We start from the raw sequence: 10,845 nt of genomic DNA, 5'->3' as shown, positions 1-10,845 counted from the left end.
CAGGATTAAACGTGCTTCCTTTGAACGAACGATAAACTTGTTACACATTATTAATAATAATGGTTTCTTTGTTTATGGAATTAATCCTACATGCGAAGAACATAATGAAACTCTTCCTAAATAAACATAATGTGAAATTATTTCTGCCAATGTATTTTAATTTTGATTTTCAGCTCAAACGCCGATTTTAAACTGAAAAAATCATTATCAAAATTGAGGCAATAAAAGCGTTTGGAAAAAATCTGTGTTACAAGAACACATTAATATTCAAGAATCTAAGAAAGAGTATAAGAAAACAAGTTGGTGGTTCTGGTCACTAATTTTTTTTTCAGTTTCTGAGTTCAGAGTCTAATTCTACTAAATCATTCAAAATCTGTAAAAAAAAATCAAGTCGTGAACGTAAGTAAGACAATAATTAAGTATAATACAGGGTGTCCCAACTAAAATTTGCACCCCCTGAAATCTCCAATCGCGTACAAATTTTGGAGAAAAAGCTGAAACAAGTTAATTTTAGTTTAAAGGGGTACCAAATTTTTTCTTAGTTTCAAAGTTTTTTTTGCATCCCTCTGGCGTCCAGCGCTACCCCTTCAAAATTTAAATGGCAAAATAGATCGAATGACATTATTTTGAAGCTGGTTTTTCATTGTTTATGGAACCATTTTTTTTTTAATTTTGACAGATTTATTGTCGAGAATCACGAAATTTATTTATAATCACTGATATTTTGAAAATCGTTAATTTTGAGCCCTCTCGTTCAAATTTTGAACGTTTTTTGCCATAAACGTATTCAGAAATAATATTTGTGCTAATGTTGTTACTTTAAAGTAACAAACCTACCTCTTTAACAAATTTAAATAGCAAATAATATGATTTTTTTTTCAATTTTAAACGATTTCTTTCAGAGAAATAAAAATAGTTATGAGAAAACAAATCATTTTAATTAATGTATTGGTAAAATACCACCCTCAGTTTCCAAAAAATTGTACAATTGATTTTAAAACAATGGTTCAGATAAGATAGCATTTCTAAGTGTACCCATACCAAAAAACTTCTCCAAAATCTAATCGAGAGCATTTTAGACTGACAATTTTGAAAATTTTAATAAGACTCAAACTTCAAAATTCTCAACAACAAATCATTCAAAATTGAAAAAAAGTACATGGTTGTATAGACAAAGAAAGCAGCTTCAAAATGATGGGTCACTAGATCTTTCTTGCCATTTAAATTTTTTGAAGGGGTTGCTTTGAGCTCAAGAGGGATGCACAAATAACTTTGAAACTAAAATAAAATTGATCCGTTTCAGCATTTTTTCCAATCTTGTACGAGATAGGAGATTTCAGAGGGTGCAAATTTTAGTTGAGACACCCTGTATGTTTCATTCTTTATTTCCCAAATTATTTAAACTTTTGAAAACCGAATGGCATTTTTTTCAAGACACTACAATAACAAGTCAGATTTTCAATAAAAACAAAGCTATATTTTAAATACAGTTTACATCATCTCAGCTCAAAATCTTCTGAAAAGGTCAAAATCTATTCCAATCGTCATTAAGATAATAAAAAATGGAACACAGCGATTACATAACCAACTCTAGCGATCTATTTCTAAACCCAGGTTTTTCTCAAACTATTTTGACCAAAAAAATGTAAAAATTGTTCAAACGTATTTTTTACATTTAAATGCCAACAATACAATTTTTTGTTTTAAAAATTTGACACAAAAAACACTGAAAAAAAATCTTACATCGTTTTTATTAAATGGTTGTAATGCTTAAGATGTTTTTTGATAAAAATTCTGCAACAGCAGATGTCCACATTAAACAGAACATTGAGTCCATGCTTTTAGCTCGACAGTTGCAGATTAATTCATAATATTATAGCAAAAGCTGCAAAGAGCAAACGTCTTTACGTAATTCAATCTTCAGCATTCAGTTTAATCTCGTGATGAACTTGGTTATTTTTAGATGTGCTTCTACTTGAACAATTGTTATCATCTCGTAGAAACTTCGACTTGCAGGAGTGTAATAAATTATCATTGTTTTGTTTTAAAAATAAAAACAAATATTGTTAGAAAGAAAGAGAGAAAAGACGGAAGTTTTGTCAAGGAGCACCTCGGCGCCGTGCTCCTAAATTTAGTTCACACAAATAGGAACGACCTTTTGCATAATCAAGTCTACATTTTTACCGGTTTAACAATAGTTTTTAGTAGAACGTCTTTCCTGGCTTTTTTAATCACTGCTTAATCGTTTTGAAATTAGGCAAATATTACTTGAACAATAATTTTCTAATTAAAAATCAGATTTTTATCACGTGTACCAAACGCAATCTGTGATTTTATGCCAATGTAGTACACAGCATTTATGGCACTGTATTTCATTAAATTCCACAACACAATATCATAAAGTAATTATCTTGAGGCTGTTGTGTGAGAACGTTTTGATATGAATGACTAGAATGCACTATAAACCCATGCATTATGCAATATGTGTGGGCAAAATGAGGTTTTTACAACTTAAATGCCGAAAAAATTGAGCACTTTTACTATAAATTAAAAAAAATTAAAGATGAATGAAATCTTGACGTGAAAGCCGCCAATAATTCAAATGTTTTTTTTTTCAATTCTCACGATTTCCATAAATGAACGAGTTACTTTTTTGATAAAAAATCACATTAAACTATGCATTGGATTAAAGTTGAAAGAGATTAATGATTCCCATTTGTAAAAAGTTTGAAATAGTGTTTTTACTTGTTTTGTCTTCAAACCATACCTAACTCTACACTTTATTCTTGTCCATTTACAACCACACTTCCGTTGTTATTCTTTCACACTTTTGTGATTATGGTCTTTATTCAGGTGTTTATTACAATTGTTCTGCATTATATGCTTTAATTATGAAAACAAACTTAATTACATAATTATGTATAAAATCATAGTAAACCTCTATAAAAATATTTCTGTTTTAAATCTATATATATTAAGTAAATCACTCATCCTACCTTGTTAAAACACTCATTAGGAATGGTGTTAATCTGTTTCTTAATGAACATTAAATTAAAATCGTTTTATTTTTATTTAATAGATTAAAATTAAGTGTTTGAATAACTGTTTTATTACAATTCACTTTTACAGGGTGGGGAGAATGAATGAAAGCTTTTAAAAAACTATTTTTAAAGTAAATGGTTTTACATTTGTCGAATTCTTTCGTTTTAGATTTTGATAAATCAGTCAATAAATGGTGCCAAAAAAACAAAGACTTTTTTAAATAGAACAGTCTGTTTTAAAATAGACATTATCAGGAAACAAGGACCAGTGAAGTCTAGTTATAATTTATTTTATACTTATGTCAAGGTTTTACTATAATTCATTCATTCTTGCTTTATAGCAACATAAATTTATTATGTTTTCAAGCTTCCTAATTTAAAAATTCATTTCATGTAGAGCACAAAAAGTGTTATTTAATCAGTTGGTATATCTGTTGTGTAAAACAGTTACTTCTAGTTTTCTAATGTGTTTAAGAAATATGTTTAAGTCAGTGCGATTTAAAGTGAAATTTTGGTTTATTTTGTATTCTTTTATTTTTTTCTACTTTTAGCCTGCTAAAGCTTGATAAAGGCAACATGAGTTTTTTTTAGGTAATCATTAGTTTTATTTCCTGTTTTGGAATAAAATATTTTAAGTGAAATATGAAATTTGTAGAGACGTGGGGATAACAGTAACATTGTACTTAACTTAAAAGTCGTCTCAAATTATATTCAATCTGTGTTGTCAAGTTTTGCAAAAAAATTGGCTCTTTCTACTGTGTAAACTGGATTTCCAATTATTATTAGTAATTTATTACTGATATAATAAATAGCAAATGCTAAATTAGGCCAACGAATTGCCAAGTAATTTGTTGGAAAAAGATGTTATTTTTGGATCTTTTGAGCTTCTTGTATGTTTTTTAGGTAGAAACTCAAAAAGAAAAATTTTCCTAAAAAAATATACAATAAACCAAGAAAATACCGTAGCTAAAAACTGTGTTATATCATTTTGTAGGAGACTGCTCTAAACCAAGCCTTAAGAAACTATATGGATCGAAAATGACAAAAAAATACTGCAAGAACCGCTATTAGAGCAAGTTTGAAGAAATATATAAAAATCAGAATCAGAAACTCATTTTCAAATTTTTTCATAAACTGGCATATTTTATAATTACAGTAAAATCTCCCAACAACGGACACCGGTGAAGAATGTTAACTATCCGTTGTGGAGAGGTACATATGAGAGGTGGGCAATTTTAAATAAATAATTTTAAGCATCATTCCATAAACTGACCATCATATTTAAAACAGCTGCAAAAATATATTTTACCAATGTTTCACTCGTACGTGGAATTTTGTTATTAGATTTTTTAATCTTAGGTATACTATAACTAAAAATCTTTTTAAAATAAAATTAACATCATTAAAAAATGAAACTTATTTTTTACTTAAAATCTTCAATGTTTGTTTATTGTTTTTAGGAGCCGTGATTTTTATAATAATTTTTTACATGACACATAATTTCAGCTACTTTTAACAGGTTCAAAATATTTAGAGAGCATGAGTTTACTGTGGTTCTAAGGCAAGTTTTCCTTTTATCACAATTGTCTTCACAATCTTTTATTACGTTTCTCTCATAAAAAATTCATACACTTAGCGATATTTATTGATTGAATTGCCTAAACTATACGCACCTTTCCGGAGGGGAGCGAGTTCTAATACAGTAGGCTGTATTGTACCACTTTTTTTTAACAAATTCTGAAAAAAGTACTTGATATAGCATAAATCAAGAAAAAAATGTGCTGTGTTGGATTGATTTATTTAATAACTTAGTTAATTTTTTCGTTAATTTTAAGAAACGATTTCTTCATAAAATCCATAATTTGAAAGGCTTTCGGTAGATACAATTTTGACAACCGGTTGCTTAAACTATACTATCGTTTGGATGAACGAGTATAAATAAATTTTTATAAAATGCTTAAGACATGCAGTGCAACTTTTAACAGGAAATATTTTGTTAAAATAACTTGAAATTAGGTGTGCAGTTAATGCAAATAATAATGATAAAAAAATAACACTAAAACTTTTTTAAACAAAACAAGACCTGGAATTTTATAAATAATAACATTACGCACTTTTGCATTGATCGCCGTAGTATATAACAATCGGACAATTTGGGAAACCAAGCGGTGGTACCTTTTTGGAAACAGTAAACAAATAAACAAAAATAACATGCAGTATATATTATTTGAAAAACAGCGCAAAAACTCTTACGAAAAATAGGAGCAAATTGAAGTCCAAAAGTTAAACTTAAAGATGAAATAGTAAATTATAAAAATTTTAGATTTTTTTTATTCTAGAATAAAACTATTTTTTGATCATTTATTTTCATTATTATTTTCCAAAACCATCTTCATCATAAATAAGAATAAACACTACTTTTATCCTCCATTTAAAGAAAACGCAGTTTAAAGAGTGAACTTCAAACCACTGTATCTTTGTGGGGAAGCTCCGAATCTTTATTTTCTTCTATGTTTGGACTGAAGCGATTCTCTACAATGCTCTGAACTCGGAATTTGCCAATTTTGAGACACCCTGTAGTGTCCTAAAATTCGTGCCTTGCCACACTTCCTTTCGACAGCGTAACCTAAGGGTGTGTAATTTATTATTATTTATTATTTAATACATCCACTTAAAGTCTACAAACTAAAAATACATATTTTTATTTTACACAGAGTGTTGTATACAGGGTGGGGAACCAAAGTTATATTTTTTTAAATGGAACACCTGTATATTTTTGCATCATTGTATTCTGCGCGAAAAAATGATGTAACTTTATAGGTCTATCTCTCTTCGTTTTGGAATTATTCAACTTTTCGTTATAAAAAGACCAACATTTTGAAAATCACTGCAAAGTCGCTTATGAATATTTTCCGATAAATTTGCAACATAAAAACTTAGAATCCTTTGTTGTTTTAGCAAATAGTCGGCTTTTAGTTAACGCAAAAAGTTGAATGACTGTATTTTTTTCCATGTATCGACGGCAGTTTTGATAAGATTTCTAATGGTATAATGCATATCAAATTTAAAATTTTTTTCGAGATGTTCCAAAAATGTTTTTTTATTAAACAAAAATTGTTAGCCAAGATTCTGATAAGTCAAATGGTAATTTATTTTTTGATATGCACTAATGTGTGTAATTACATTAGTATCTAATTATTATTTGATACATAAATAAAATTCACTCATCAAGAATTATTAAAAAATAAATAAAGAAGATTTTTATTATACATACCGCATATTATTTGAAAGCTTATGAAAAATGTCCATTTGATAAAAAAATAGTTATTCAACTTCATGCGTTTTGGCACACTTTGTATATTATCTGCGCGCTTTAACTAAAAGTCGACTATCTGCTAAAATTACAACGTATTCTGAGTTTTTTTGTTGCAAATTTGTCGGAAAATATTAATAGGCGACTTCACAATGATTGTTCAGAAATTGGTCTTTTTTTAACGAAAAGTTGAATAATTCCGAAATGAAAAGAGTTTATACATAATACTTTATACAGGGTTATACAGGGTGTTAAGGAATGGCTTAGCAAAACTTTAAAGGTAGGTAGGGAATGGCAAGACAAATCGATGATGCAAAATTTACAAAATTTATGTAAATCAAAAATGCATAGTTTTTCCAAAAAATCTTTCTGAAATTAAAGTCCCAAATTTTGAGAACCGCTGAGCTAGAATTATAAAAGTTAGTGTAAATTTTAATATTTTTCACAAAACAACAGAGGTAAAAACTTTTTATTCCACTACGTTATTCTACGTTATTATTGCCATTTGTGTTTTATTAGATTTTATAAAAAAAAATCAAAAATGTTTTTCCAGGACCGGGAACATGTTATCTACAAATTTGAAAACATCAAAACGTCCATGCGCCACCATCTCCTCTTTGTTTAATAAAAAAAATTACACTTAATAAACTACTAATAAACTACCAGAAGACACACAGTGGCTCTCAATAGGTGGGTTAATAAAAATTCCTGAAGAAAATACGCACTTTTTAGAAAAATGATATAAGGGTCTTTAACTTGTCTGATCATGACAAATTCACACACAAAATATTGCTAAGCCATTCCCTAACACTCTGCATAAAGTTACATTATGTTTTTTGCGTATAATCAAATTATGCAAAAATATAGTCTTCCATTTAAAAAATATTGGTGTACCACCCTGTATACAACACCCTGTGTGTAATAAAAATAGTTTTAGTTTGTGGACTTTAAGCCGATCTATCGCATAATGAAAACGGCATGGTAATATTTCAAATAGCAAAAAATGTATAGACCTGTTACGCACCCCTGGGTCACACTGTATTTTTCTTCAATAGGTATTCACCCTTCTCTTGTGAATCGATAAATTTATTAAATTTGACGAGCATAAAGTCCACATAAACAAAAATATATAATAGAAAGTTAATTTGCAATAATTTTTTTCGGTTTTTGCAAAACTGCACATGACGACAGTGTGAAGCTCGGAACCTTCCTTCTCCACAGGGTGACGTAGCTTGTAGAAAGGCATTTCAATTCAGATTAGAGGTCAGGATAGAGTGCACACAGGAATTTAACAAAAATACTAGGAAATTATCCAGAGCATATCTTGAGAACGCTGAAAGAAGTAAAAAAGCTTGTGACTTGAGTGAACACTATTTTATCCCACAGCGTTACACAAATAATAAAACGGTGAGCTTGTTTATGAATGGAAATAACCGAATTTTGCTCTTTCTCTTCGGCTTCCCTCTCCACACTGCAAGTGAGTGACTGACTCCACAGTCTGCATTCTTCAATGGGCCTACGGTATACTCCGGCATCGACCGCAGCAGTCGTGCAGTGGCGATGGGCAAGGTAGTAGTGCTTTCTTCCAGATTACTCTACCATTATTACAGCAGTCATAATCACACATGTCGATGGCTTATCGGTTGACATTCATTCTGTGCTTTGAATTAATATTTCATGGACAAACCCTCGCTTTGCCGTTAATTGGGCGATTTGTTGTAAATACTGCATTGCTTTCTAATTTTCCTGGTATTCGTAAATCTTGCCCTGGTATGCCACGTCGGGATCACCATTCTGTGCGGGCCAACTGTGCGGTGTGAGTGTGCAGCATTTCTTTTAATTGGAGCGACTTACTCTTGATTGACGATTTGGTAAGTTTTTTTATAACTTAATTCCGCTCCACTTTGATAAGATTGTACTCTATTAGTCGCTGTGCTTCATATTGTTTTGTAAATATTTGTGTATTTATGTAACATTGTTTTTTCACAAGAGAGATATTTAAAAATTAAAAGGCTCGAAAATTGTGTGTAAATTTGACGTATAATGTATTCTTTTGTTTTTGACCTGTTACAGCTGTTCTATATTTGTTTATTTAAATTCTCCAACTTTAATTATATTTATGAATGTAATTACTCCTCTACGTGATTTATGAGAGTGCATTGTCCAAGACTGGACGCCGGCGCCAGTGCTAAATTTTAAATTCACACTTTCGTCAACACATTTCCCTTTGAACAGTCATCCGGAATTCATCGAACGTCTGGAATATTTCAAAATAACTACACCGAACCGTATTATATTTATTATAGAGGAACTCGAGTGCCGAGTGATCCCAAATTTTAGTGATACTTGGCTAAATTTAACACAACACCTAAAAATACCTTACCAAGTCACTAAGATGCTTACGTAGACAAATTGCCACGATGACGTTGCCTTTTACAACTTGCACTTAACATATTTGCTTCAGTTTTGCACTTTGGTGGTGGATATTTCAGCATGGGATGGTAGAATCTAGTGGCCATAAATTGTCAAAGTATTCGCAAACTTAAATATCTAAAACACCAAAAAGAATTTGTAAACTCTTGTTGAGAATTCACAAATGCTGAAAATAGTCCGGATTTTTTGAAGAACAGTGGATAAGTTTTATAAAATTTGACATTTTCATTATTTTTCTGATAGTAACTCCACATGTCCGGGTGTAAGACGAATTCTGCACCGAAATCACACTGCGATGATCCCATTTTGAGGGGATAGCTATAATGTAGGTAAATGTTACAGAATTTTATAGTTTTGAACCCACTTTACTATTATTTTATTTTTTATACAAGTCACTGCATTTTGGTGGTGGTTATTTCAGCATGGGATGGAAGATGCTATAGAACTTTAGTCTTAAAATCTAGGAGAACGTTTAAATGTGCAGAATTTGGCCATAAATTTCCAACTACCAAACTTAAATATCTAAAACACTAAAGTGAAACTTTTAAAACCTTAATAAGGCCTTTAAATTTGGAAGAAATGTCGAAAGCTCTCAAATGAACTGAAAAAAATATTCTTTGATGAACAATTTGTCAGTGCAGTTTGAGTAACTTATAATACTGAAGAATTCTATCAAGATCTCGAAACTTTTATAAAATGTTATAAAATAAATAAAGTTTATAAAATAAAATAAATAAATTTATAAAATAATAATACTTAAAACATACTCTTCTAATAGTATATTAATATACGAGTTTTATAAGACGTTCTATTGTGGCACGAATGGTTTTGGAGCACGACGCAGGAGTGCTCCAACAGAATGAGTGCCACAGTCTTATAAAACGAGTGTAATATGCAATTTTTTCAGCTTTTTATTTTTGTTGTTTGTTTTTGTTTATTTTACTTTTCAGAATCTGTTTAACTATTTCCTCTTAATTTTGTTAATTACTCGGGCTTTATCAATAGACGACTTGACGCTGCTGACAGATCACACACTAGATGACAGTAATGAATGATGTACAACTCCTAAAAATTTACTAAAAAGAGTTGGCTAAAAGGGTTCTTTTTGTGAAACTACTTTCAGTTTCACAATGAACATTTTGTGAAACCAAAGTAGAAAAAACTAGTTTTATTAACACTATAGTAATTTGTTTGGTTAATTCAGATGAAACTTTGATACACCTATAATTTTTTTGGAAAAGCTGGACTGACTGTATATATTATATCATGCGAATAGACAATAATTCGCTTGAAATTGTCTATCTTAAAATGAACTTAGATATCTATTCAGAATGAAATAATTTCTTAAAATGCTAAACGCCTTTTTCCACCTTTAGAAAAGAATTTTTTCTTGTCACAAATTGTCATGTTAAATCCTGTGAACACCAAAAAACAATGTAGAAAAAATATGACTTGAAATAAAAAATGTTATTTTGTAAATTGCCTACATATATTAGCACCTCTCTCTTCCTCTAAAAATTAAAAGCTGAAATTTTTCTTAAATTTATAATCATCCTAAATTTGTAAAAATGTGTCGAAATGTGTTGAAAATATTCGCAGATTTGTATAAATAATCTATAGTGGGTTAAATTTTTCAGTAGTATTTTATTACGTGAAAATTAATTACGATGTAACCAGGCAACCTCCAATTTCTTATTTACTTACCAAGTCTGATGGTGTGACAGGTAATTGGTAATTTGAGATACATGAAGGGGTTACAACGACACAAGACGCAACCAAACTAAGGGGTGATCAAACGAGAAGTAGTTTTTGTGGGGAGGGTGTGACCACAAGGAAGAAACAATATTTACAAAATTACCAAGTTGTGACAAAGAAAAAATAAAATGTTTGTTTTCTATAAAACATCTAAACAACATTATAAAGCGAATTCAATGCTCGATAAAAAATAGTAAACGTTAGGTAATATGTAATTATTTGAGCTCCAAATGGCGGTAAGAGATTTTTTATTACGTTTTTCTCACTACCACAAGAAAGAAATTAACTAATAATGCTAATATT

The 10,845-nt window shown here is 29.8% G+C and overlaps 1 protein-coding gene across 1 annotated transcript in view; it reads left to right on the top strand.

Moving 5' to 3' along the window:
• The first annotated feature begins 7,901 nt into the window (after window positions 1-7,901).
• LOC103312431 (hypothetical protein) overlaps window positions 7,902-10,845 on the top strand; it is a 48,434-nt gene continuing 45,490 nt past the window's right edge. The window contains exon 1 of the transcript XR_010335508.1: window positions 7,902-8,225. The gene's annotated coding sequence lies outside the window, so the exon portion shown is untranslated. The remainder of the gene's footprint in view (window positions 8,226-10,845) is intronic.

This window comes from Tribolium castaneum, chromosome 1, assembly GCF_031307605.1.
Source record: "Tribolium castaneum strain GA2 chromosome 1, icTriCast1.1, whole genome shotgun sequence".
NCBI lineage: Eukaryota > Metazoa > Arthropoda > Insecta > Coleoptera > Tenebrionidae > Tribolium > Tribolium castaneum.
The sequence above is the reverse complement of the archived record's forward strand: the minus strand, read 5'-3'. Positions and strand labels throughout refer to the sequence as shown.